General features: G+C 38.4%; 1 non-coding gene across 1 annotated transcript; it reads left to right on the top strand.

Moving 5' to 3' along the window:
• Positions 1 to 201: 201 nt before the first annotated feature.
• Positions 202 to 273, top strand: TRNAG-UCC (transfer RNA glycine (anticodon UCC)). Its single transcript has one exon. It is a non-coding gene; the product is annotated as a tRNA-Gly (tRNA).
• The last annotated feature ends 11,270 nt before the right edge of the window (positions 274 to 11,543 follow it).

Genomic DNA, 11,543 nt, shown 5'->3' with positions numbered 1-11,543 from the left:
GCGAGACCTGAAAATTTTGCAAAACTGAGAAACTAGCTGTAGATAATTAAAACATCGTATAGAGGAAAACGGCAAGTGCGTTTCTTGGTATTATGGGACAGCTCCACGCTATGCTCTGCTAAGCACAAACCTTTTACTAGATCAGTACAATAACGTTGCAAAAACAGGTAAAGCACAGTTTAATGCCCTATACAATCCGCGGCGTCGGTGGTGTAATGGTCAGCATAGTTGCCTTCCAAGCAGTTGATCCGGGTTCGATTCCCGGCCGACGCACGTTTTTACCTATTTTTGTCTAAATGTCATTTTTGTCTAACTCAATGTGCATTTCCTAGATTTCATGAAATCATCTTTTCCTATTCCAAAAATGTAATTTTTAGAAACTGGCAAGTCAATGGCATCGAGGGGAGAAATATTTTTAAAGATGACAATAACAAATTACGATACAGCTTCCATGAAAATCAACATCGATTCGTTGATTCAAATATAATGTAATAATAAATAACCTTTAATAGTAAAACTAATCACGCTCTTTTTCTTCGGTTATTAATGCTGCTATAATACTTAAACCTAAGCACTGCATAAAAACGCATTTACCATGAGAAGTTATTCATTAGGTTTTCACCAACTTAAACGCGCAAAGAAATATGCTTGTGGAGTAAGTCTCATGGAATAATACTTCTGCCGCGGTAATATAATTTGATTTGTTGCTTTGTGTTGAGCACAAAGGATTACCGCTCCACCATTACTATGGTAATTTTCGGCGGTATATCGTTAAATATCGCTATTTCAACAACTCCATTCACATTAAGGTTTAAGGGTTTGTTGGCGGAGAAAGGTATGCTCAAATTTACCCATAAAAAGATTTGCGTATTGAGGAGCCATACGCGTGCCTATTTCAATGCCTTTAGTTTGTAAATAGATTTTGTTGTGACGGATAAATACACTGTTTTTGAAAACAACTCGTAGGTTTCATACGTCACAGTTCTCAAATTGCCCTTTTACAAAGGCTAGCCCATGCACGTGTTTGATGTGCTCGCCTCACGCCGAAAAACAGCGATTTAGGAAAGCTGTGAGTTTTCCAACGGTCTGAGATTATGGTCTCTCCCGCTTCAGGCGAATACCGCAGAAACTTTTCCTGGCCGCGGGAAGAGCATTACTGCTCGATGAAGTGTGCTTAAACGAATTTCCCATTATACGTCACAAAACAGTGCAGCCGATGGATTTTGCTAGTTCTATGAATATAGTGTTCGCCACGGTATCCAATACTGTCGAAACACATAGTACTACGCCTTCGCTAATGGTGGTGGCCTATGAATTTTTCAACATGCGATGCGTCATGAAAAATTAAGGAATTTTTTCAGAAGTTGCTTCGTCAAAGTCTTACTTTAGCACTTCAAATGGATTATTTTCGTAAATTTACCTCTTTCATCAACCGTGGTCAAAACTTTAAGCGTCGAGCAACTTAAAAGATTCCTACATATTTCTGTTTTGATAATTACAAAAATAGTAACAGTACGCCGGCAACTTCAAATGCTGGATGAGTAAACAAGTTCAAATGCTGGAGCGACTAAAACTGAAATTTACCTTTCCTACATTTTTACAGGAAGGAGAAAGCGCAGCGCCATTCGAAAATGACTTAGCAGAGCGTAAAGGGGCTGTTGATCGACTTATTTCAGCCTCAGGATTGATTCGAGTCTGATCTAACCTTCCTGGCCTCACCGTTGGACGTAAGGGAAATGGCGGGATGAGAGGAAGGAAATGCTCTGTTCGCCACGGGGCGTTTGGCTGAGCGGTTGTGCAATTGAGTCGTCAGAACAAAGCTCAAGCATCCGATCGCCTGCCTCGCACCTTTTGGCCACTCGCACCAGTGGAGGAGGCCGATTCATTGAAATTAGATCAAAACGAAACATGAAAATCGAATTAATGAAAGGACTTGAGCGGGTAGCGACTTCAACGTTTCCTATGCTCCATTCCCCTTTTACTATAAGACATAATTACTTTTAACATACCTCTTAAGCCTCCTCTATAGAAACCCAATGAATATTCACAAAAGGTATTAATTTAAAATTTCGTAATTAAGCTAAAAACATATTAATATTTCATTTTACTGTTTCAAAATTACTGATAACTTACAGGTGAAAGCTAGTTTCGTATGTCTTGGGAATGTGGTCGCTGAGGCAAGTGGATCAGCTTAGATTGGGGGCTATTGAGATGTGAGTGAAAAGAAGGAAAAAATAAAATAGAGGGGAGATAATAGAAGAAGTTTTAGGGCATGATGTGAGAAGACAGGGTGGTTGGGTGAAATTCAATGTAGGCAGCACAAGGGTGCAGGAGATATTGAGAGGCAATGGAGTGCGTAAGACATCGAGAGAAGGGAGAACATTGGAGAACCGAGGCATAGTGAGGAAAGATTGGAGTTAGTGGAGGTTAAAAGTATGCAGATATAAACAAAGTAATTTTGACATATGGTATGGGGTTCAGGTATATTTTGTTTCACAGGGATAAGGAGTAATGCGTAGCGCTAGGATCCATCAAAAAGATAGCATTTCATGATTAACTACGCTAACAAAAATGTATCTCCTGAACGTCCACTGCTTTAAGCAAAACATCGTACCTGTATATATACTCGCACACGTAGCAATGGTTTACACGGCTTGCGGTTGAATTGGAACGAATAAATTTAAAATTCTTCGACATTAGGAGGAAAGAAAGAAGTCGAATGATCGCAATAAATGATGCGTTCATGTTCTGGCACGAGCGTTACAGTCGCCGTGTCGCCTGCGAATACAATCGGGTGATGGCAAGGTCTTGATGGAAGGATGGAAAGGAGAAGGAAAAACAAGGCGATGCCGGCTTTTGTCCTCACGACATTGACTAGATAATCATGAGATTGCGAAGTAAGATGCTCTTTTGATTTCGCTTCCTATCCGGGCATGAGCAACCTCATTCCAAGAAATTCACGTCAGGTCCATCCAGTAGCAGAACAGTGGCAACGGCAAACCAAGTCTTAATGTTATGGATCGTTAACATTCCCTTGACGCGGAAATGAAAGAGAGACCAGTTAAAGCTTATTGTGAAGAGACAAATGGTTTTCCAGTCACCAAATAACTAAACGCAAAAAGAATTTTATGGAGTGGATTGATTACTTGCGGAAAAAATAGACATAGTTTAAAATAATTCAAACGTCTGCCATTGGGTGCAACATATTTTCCCTGTGCAAATAAATAAAATGGGACAGGTACCGTTTCAATCAAAATATTAATTTAATAATTCGTAAAAAAAACTGGAAAGTAAATTATGTAGGCATAAAGCCCCTACTATATGCTAAAAATAAGTGAAAGGGTAATCAAAATATATCTAGATAAAAATTTGCGCAAATGAAAAGAATGATCTCCATGTCGTTTTCTACCAGGAAGTTGTTCCTAGTTGTAATGATTGAGAGTGTGACTGAAATTATACAACTCATGGATATTTTAAATATCACCTCAAACAAAATACTGAGATTACCTCCACAGGAAATGCTTTGAAGAAATTAACATTTTCCAAAGGCAAATTGAAATACATAGCGACAAACATATGAAAGAAGGATTTTACTCCTCTTTAGGCAGATTCCACATTGAATGTTATATACGTTGGAATAAACCTCAGTGATGAGATACGATCAATGTTACACCTCTAAATAACAGCTACCTTAGCTAGTATACCAATATTATTAACAGCAACAATATGTCTGCTGGCATTGATCTCATCACTTCCGATTAAATGGAAGTCCTAAAGTGTATTTATTTATGTCCTTTACACTGAATTTTACTCCAGAAAACTAAAGAGTCACGAAAAAATTAAAAACTCGTTGAAAAACTGAGTATTATTCCTTCCTACTAGGACTCCACACATCCTATGTACTTCTCTTAGTTTTCGGTTGAATATACATGTAAAAGACGTGATGACAGCTCATCCTTACAATCCAGTCATGTTAATCATCAGTGGCCACTTGAATAACTTGTACTTCATGTGCATGAAAGCAATTAGGAACCGAAGTGAGGACCGCTTTCAAAAGACTTCGTAGTTATATGATAATCGTTTTCGGGGTGTGAGCTACAGGAATTTCCAAAGAAGCCAATTTACTAAATTAGCACGCAGTTTATAAGACGGAGGAGGGAAAAAACAGTTGTGTTTATTTTACTTCAACAAGGTGGCCGAGATGGCTTCCCTTTGAAAAGGCCGAGTATGATGAGAGGGTGGTGGAAAAATAAAAAAAATATCGGATCATCACGATGGTGTCCATTATCGCGCCGAGTCGGTTAACGCACGGCGCGTGAGGAAACATTACCGCATCGATTGAAAGGTCGACTTCTTTTTTCGGAATATAGTATGATGACGAGAGCTTCAAGCAAATTCATACACGAAGCATTGTACAAAGCACGAGTATTCGGCACTATCCACTTAAACTGGAATGATGATCGCTCTCCATAGCCTGAGGGCCAAATCAACCCGGTAAAAAGTTAAAGTCTTCGTGTGCTTTGGCATCTTAGTTTTTTTCCGCACAGCAATGCGAAAGGAGAGACTTCCAGCTAAATTGACTAAAGAAGAAAGTGACACAAAACTTCCAAGTAAAACGCTTGAATTAAATTTGTACTTCCTAACATAAACTCGGATCGGGAGCTTAAATTCTGCTGTGAACTGGCTTGAATAATATCTAAAAGTTACCGTAATAGCTTGAGAGATATGATCGCGTCTCTCTATGTATCGATGGTGGAATTAGTTTCACTCCAGCGGGTCAATTCAAAATCGATGTCTGAATAAAAAAATAACGTACCAAGTTAGTTGAACTTTTAAAGTTACAAAACCAGAGTTTTCAGTCCGAAGGTCGGTTTGATAGGTGGGCGTAGAGCTGACCTAGTACTCGTACTAAGCCCAACGGCGTGTGAAATTCACACATCAAGCTTGGGGTTAGGTGGTAGTAGAGACTCCATAGTCTCAATCTCGCCCCATAGCTACCTTTCTATCAGACTAGGAGGGACAGTTCCTTTCTCTGTGCCGTTTATGGTTACCCACAAAAAGACCTGACACCAGGAAAATCACACAGCATAGGTGAACAGTCAGGGAATCAAACCCAGGCTTTCCGGCCAGTGGTCCAACACTCTAACCCCTGGACTACCACGTTCCCCAAGGTTAACGTTTATATTCCGGGAGGGATTCCGATTGGGAAAAACTGCTGAATTTGGAAAAGCACAAAATCGTAAGAAGTAATATACGATCGTATAACCTTACGCCAATATTTTACAAAACTTTCATTGTGAAAATATATTTGAATTTTTTCCTTTAACAATTAGAGTACAGAGTTACCCGTGTATTAAAAAAAATCCAGTGAACAATTTAAAAAGCCTGCGATAGAAATATGCTGTATGATCGAGTATTTGCTACACCAGCGACCTCCTAAGTCCACGTATGCTGGTATTGTGGTTCGGCCACCATTCCTAGGCTCAGATGGTTTACGCAAGTTTTTACAACATGTCTATGGTATTATGATTAACAGACTTTAAATATTTTTTCGATATATTCTTCCATTCTTTTATGAAATATAAAAGAATGGACTTATTGGAAATTATTATCTTTACAACTCGGAGCACCTAGAGAGGATGTCTATCATATATTTCTGCGTAGATCGTCTCGGTCAATAAACTTTCGAAAACTGTGCCTCTCTCTTATCTCCCTATAATATGCAGCCTTGTCTTACATTCAAATACAGTAGAATGGAAGGATATGGGCTGAGGTAAACCAATCCTAGGATTGAAATACTGATGATGATCATGAGGTTAAAAAGTACTATCCCTGCTTGGTTATGCACTTAATGCGTAAACCTATGTTTTGTAGGTTTTCAGCATCCTAGAGAGTTACTTACCTCATGCATAATATATAGGGCTTCTAACATAAAACTTTCTTGGGAGAAAACGGCGTAGAGCCCTAAAAAGGTCTATACGTGATCATAAATACCCCACTGAGTGAACAAGCATTGCTAAGGCTTCAGGGCAAAATTAATTTCTCCACGGACATATGTTGGAAAAAATGTTTCTTTCGCTTTGCCACTCCGTGAAAACTGGGCACTTTTTCCGCCATTTGTTCCCATCTCGATTTGATCACGGGGTCCAAGATCACGGAGGTCACGCTGGAAAAAAATGCGTAGACCCTTAACGTGTGACGTGCGGTGTAGATGAAAGGGGGCCGGCTGCTTGGAGATGAGACTCATGTCAAGTGTCTAGAGGAATGCCGATAGTTCTGTATGCTGAGAACGATGCCAGCACTGTAAAAAAAAGAACCATACGTGTGTTCCGTTAAAATAGCGGACGCGGACAAGAGCACAAAGGATCTTTAGCCACGGGCGACAGAAAGATAATCTTCATGCTGACAAGGGAAAAATACACCACGGGGATAACGATAGTCCATTCCGTCTGCTGCACGCATTTGGATAGAACTTGACAAAGGAAGGGTAAACATTGGATGTCACTCAGCTCCCGAAAATGGCGAACGGTGCCGGAGTTTTCATTCTTGCGCTGTTAACATGAACATCGACGGATGAAAAATTCGGCGCGCAGGCAGTTGAACACCACGTACTTGGAACCGGTTTGGAGAAACTGTCACGACGTAGAATTCATATTAATCGCCGGAAAATAAAAGTGCGGTGTGATCGTGCGGTACGATATCCATTATAAAATTTAAATATCCCCGGTAGTTTCGACGATAAAGCATCAATCTCGCTAGCTGATGAAGCATCACTCTTCAGGGCTAAAAGATCACACTCTTATTGGGTAAGGAATGTTCAAAACTTAAATCCAAGATATGCCCTCAAGAGTTTTAATCATGGGCGATTTTATGTTGAAAGTCCACTATTCAAAATAATCGCGATGATAAGATCACAATACGTGCAAGACGATATTACAACTACAATACGCAGCTAATCATTTTCAAAAATGAGGTGTCTATTAATTTTAATTTAGCTCCTTTTCTTACGGATTCCTATTCAATTGATGAGAATATGACTGAAAAAACAAGAAACTAAAAAGCATAAATGCAATTAATTTGTTTCCGATTGGATCTTAATAATTCAAAACGTAAAATATTAAAACTTGGCCTTCCAATTAAAACTGACATTGTTCCAAGAATTTTGAGATATTTTTATCCATACAAAACGCGGAATTTCTGAGTTTAAAGGGTCACACGAAAATTATAAAATAGTTATATATTTTTCAATGTAAGTCCACGCTAAAAATACTTATTACTACTAGTAATACTTAGTACAAGCAATATTCAAATCCGCTTAAATACCAATACCACTCCACGGCAAATGCTAAATATGAATCCGAAATCGATTGGAAACGTGGTAGTATGGACTAACTTTTAATGAGACACAATAAACACACTTAAAAATAAGATATCTTTCTTAGTTCATTCGTAAGGTCATCTGTAAAGACGGTTCCGAGAGTGAGAAACATTCAATTATGCATAATTAGGAATGTAAGAAGCAATTATGAAGTTTTTATGCGAGATTAATTTCGAATTGTGTAAATGGCTGCGCTTGAAATATATTAGGTTAATTCGATATAAATATTCAAGTACTAGTAATACCTTGGGTCATGTCGTTACTATGAAATGCACCCATTTTGAGCCCTTCAAATAAAAATAATTAAACGCAGTAATTTCTTCACATATTGTCTTTAAAAAAGTGCATTAAGCATAAATATCATAACCTCTGATATTGGGCACTCGGTCATGAGGTTAACTATGCGAACCAGTTTGGGAAGATCTGAAGGAAATGAATAATCTCTGATGAATTTTATTTTTCCAGGCCAGTTCCGCACCCTTTACGTTAAAACCAGTATTTTTCTTTAATGCGTTTTGTAAAATTTATTTACATCGATTTATTTAGAAATTTTGGAAAGGATAGTCACTGCAAGTATATCAACTAGCAATTTATTGTAATGAATTTCAATTCATCCCACTCACGGGACCCGACGAAAAGCAGAGACTACCTAAGTCATAAACTGTAAGCCAAGGGAGTAAGATATGGTGTGTTCGCACGATGACCTTCAACTACCAGGTATGATATTTTAGGTAATTATCAAGTTCTTCGAAGAGGAAGGACCTCGGGAATTTGCTAAATTAACTGATGGGCATATAGATTGGAGACCTAGGTCAACCAATGATGACTGGATACGATTATGACGGAAAGGAAAGGAATAGGAAATGAAAAAAACTGGTTTTGCTCCGATTGGATATTTTGCGAGTGAAAAAATAACATTTTAACCTATCCATCGTGAAATTTCTGTTAATTAACCCTTGTGGAATAATAGGTATTATATTCTAGATTTCAATCATTCCCAGGTTGTAAGAAATCTTTCTCGATATACAAAATTTTATACACACATCAATATCATCTTCTCATTTCCACTTAAGTAGATCAAGGAGAAGTGAGTTGATTGTGAGTTGTTGTATTAGATAAATTAATTTTGATTGCATACCCTACAGATGACAACTGAAAGGATATCAATGGAGATGACCATCTTAAGGTACACTCATGAAGGAGTGGAGATATCAGGTAACATTAGAAATCGACTAAATCATGAAGGAGCACATATTGGCCTAATGGCAAATTCAACTACATCTTGTGATGAGTACAATTTAACGAGACAAGGGCTAATAATATAAGATATTTTTGGGTAACCCAACAGAGCAAAAATAAATAATTAGCATATGAAACTCGTTAGCAACGAGGAAGAGCAGATTGAACACTTTATGCGTCCTGCTTCCCGAAACTGAAGATAGGGAAATTTAAGTGTAACGGTATGATGTCTCCAAATATTATGCTCCAGCTTAACCGCTTCGAGGAGAAATCGATGGAAGGCGATTTATGCCCTCCTCCCCGTTGTTATGCCCCGTCGTTCTTTTCTTTTTAGGCACTACAACGCTCGCAATTCAATTGGTCCCATTAGAGTTTTCATTGAGTTGGGCCAATCATACGTTTGCATCGCATTAAAAGGCCGCGATATCAAATTAGAATCACAAATTCCACCGAAGCTGCCAGGTTTTTGGAGAGGAAGAACAGGAACGCATCCGTGAGAGGGTGGACCGGAAGAGGGCTCGTTTTGTAAGCGTTGGTCGCGCCTGTGCGATGCAAATTGCAAATCAGAATATGCTGATGCATCGAGAAAGAAATTAACGACACTAATTTAACTTAGTATCTTGCGATTTGACCACATTTTTAACGTAATTTACGTTACAATTACGATTTCTAGAGTATTTCGACATAGACTTGTAACCTAGTTCCCGTTGTCCTCGGGGATCATTGAAATGTGTTTCCAATTCACATGTTACGTAATATCGCCGGGGAAAATTAACACTAATTCTTTACCTTCATTTCATTAATATTTTAAAAAATCTCACTACTGATTCTAAAACTGAAATTTGACCTATATAATGTATTTTAAACAAGAAATAACGGCCGACGATTCCCAGAATAAGCGAGAATCGAACCCAAGACTTCCGGATTGGCAGGCGAGAACTTTACTCCCGGAGACCGGAAAATATCGATGAACTTTTTTATATCAAGGGCCGCTTTTGTTACTTCTCACGGCGATCATTTAACAGGTAAAATTATATATCCATCCCATTGCTCTTCGTAATATTTGCCGGCTCACTGCGATAATATTCAATGGGATAATGCGAAACCAACGCACTCGGTAAATCTAAATGCGGTATGGATCTACTCCTCCGGACAAAGACTACGATTCCGATCCGCGTAGGCATGAGCGCGGCGAGGCGTGGGCGTAAGGCGTCCCCGACCACCTCACGTAGCTTGCGAGAGGTTGTCGGGGATTAAAATTTTTGATTCAATATAACCAAACCATTCATAAGAGGCCGTCGGAGGATTGGTGAAATTAAAGTGTAGGTATTCTCACAGAAAAGTAGTGAGAGGTAGATTCAAGTTATGGCGGAGAGCCTTGACGTAAACGTTACCACCATTGAAGGATTTTTCTGATATTTTTAACTCCTTATTCCCAACGAATCTTTCAGAATGCTTAGTAGGGAGATGGAGCAAGGGAAGAATCATCATCGTTAATCAATTCACACCTTCCTTAGTTTATGGTACGGGCAAAGGATATTGATTCAGAGATAACGTTTTCCAACAGTCAGCAATTAAAAAATATTCGCTTCAAGATAAACAGTAATGATCTAACCGCGTGGCCAACGGAATACCAGTCACTTTTACTTCATCCACCGTTTACGGCGTGATACGAGAACTAATTTTCAAATACCAGGATTTATTTGTCCGAAAATTTCGCTGAATCAACCAACGAGTCAACCGCGCTGGATGAAAACCGGATTTAGCAGACGTGGTTCACTATGGTGAACTTTATATCGTATTTACGCGTATATTCCTAAAGTTATACGATGGAATGGATTCCATTACATTTACAAAATTAGGCAAGTCCAGATTAAAACTACTCGCTCTTTGCCAGAGTTTTCCTCGTCCGTTAGCTATCCTGCTACGACTATCCCTTTAAAATTATCAACCTAATGTAGATACACGTATTAACATAAATAAGGGCGTTGTTTGGATGGATTAATTGGCTTTCAGCGAAACAAGCATACGTAGTCAAAACATTACCAACATAACTCAGGTCTGTAATGCAACCTTGCTTTGGTTACTTTATTGTTGTTAATTAATACGTTAATGTTTTGAACACTACTTCCTGTTAATTCAATGAAAACAAAGGTTTATCGCCTCAAACAAATGTTTACTCCTGCGTGCATCGAACCATTCTGAACCTATACACGTGATAGGAAAATATTTCCTATCCCATTCGAGAATAAATCGCTGCAATACGTCTATAACACATTCCTCGTTCCCTCATAGTGATAAGTATATAATATCCTCGATTCTGCGCTCTGAGTCGACTGGCGATGGAAAATCAACTTTCATTGAAGAAACTAACTTATTTCATATTCAGTTTTTGCCATTAGGAAGACAGCCATAAAGAACGTTTACGGTCAATGAAAACTAAACCCTCGACGTGACTTTTATAGATTCTTTGTGCTCAAATACGTCATAAACAAACTCGTATGCATAGTTTGTTTGTTTTGTATACATCCAATAATAATGTAGGCATTACGTTATTCTTAAGAGCGGCCTTCAGCTATAAATCTATATCGGAACGTTGTATTCCGAAGGGTTTAAATTCGGCATTAAAATGAAAAGCATGAAACCTTATTTATACATACATAGACTTTCCTTTTCTAAAGTACGTACTACAAAAAGCACTCAAAGGATGTCTTTCCTAGGACAGAAAATGAACTCGCTGAAAGGTATGGCGTAAATTTGATAATTCCATGTATTCAATGCATTACATTTAAATTAGCAACAACATTTAACGAGATACATTAAGTTTTAAGTACAACCATTGCTATGATGCATCTATTGGGCTCTAGCACTTGACTTGATCTCACAATCGGAGGTGAAAGAAAGTTGATTGTATTATTATATCACG

This window comes from Hetaerina americana, unplaced genomic scaffold (assembly GCF_022747635.1).
Source record: "Hetaerina americana unplaced genomic scaffold, ioHetAmer1.1.p SCAF_15, whole genome shotgun sequence".
Lineage (NCBI taxonomy): Eukaryota > Metazoa > Arthropoda > Insecta > Odonata > Calopterygidae > Hetaerina > Hetaerina americana.
The sequence above is the reverse complement of the archived record's forward strand: the minus strand, read 5'-3'. Positions and strand labels throughout refer to the sequence as shown.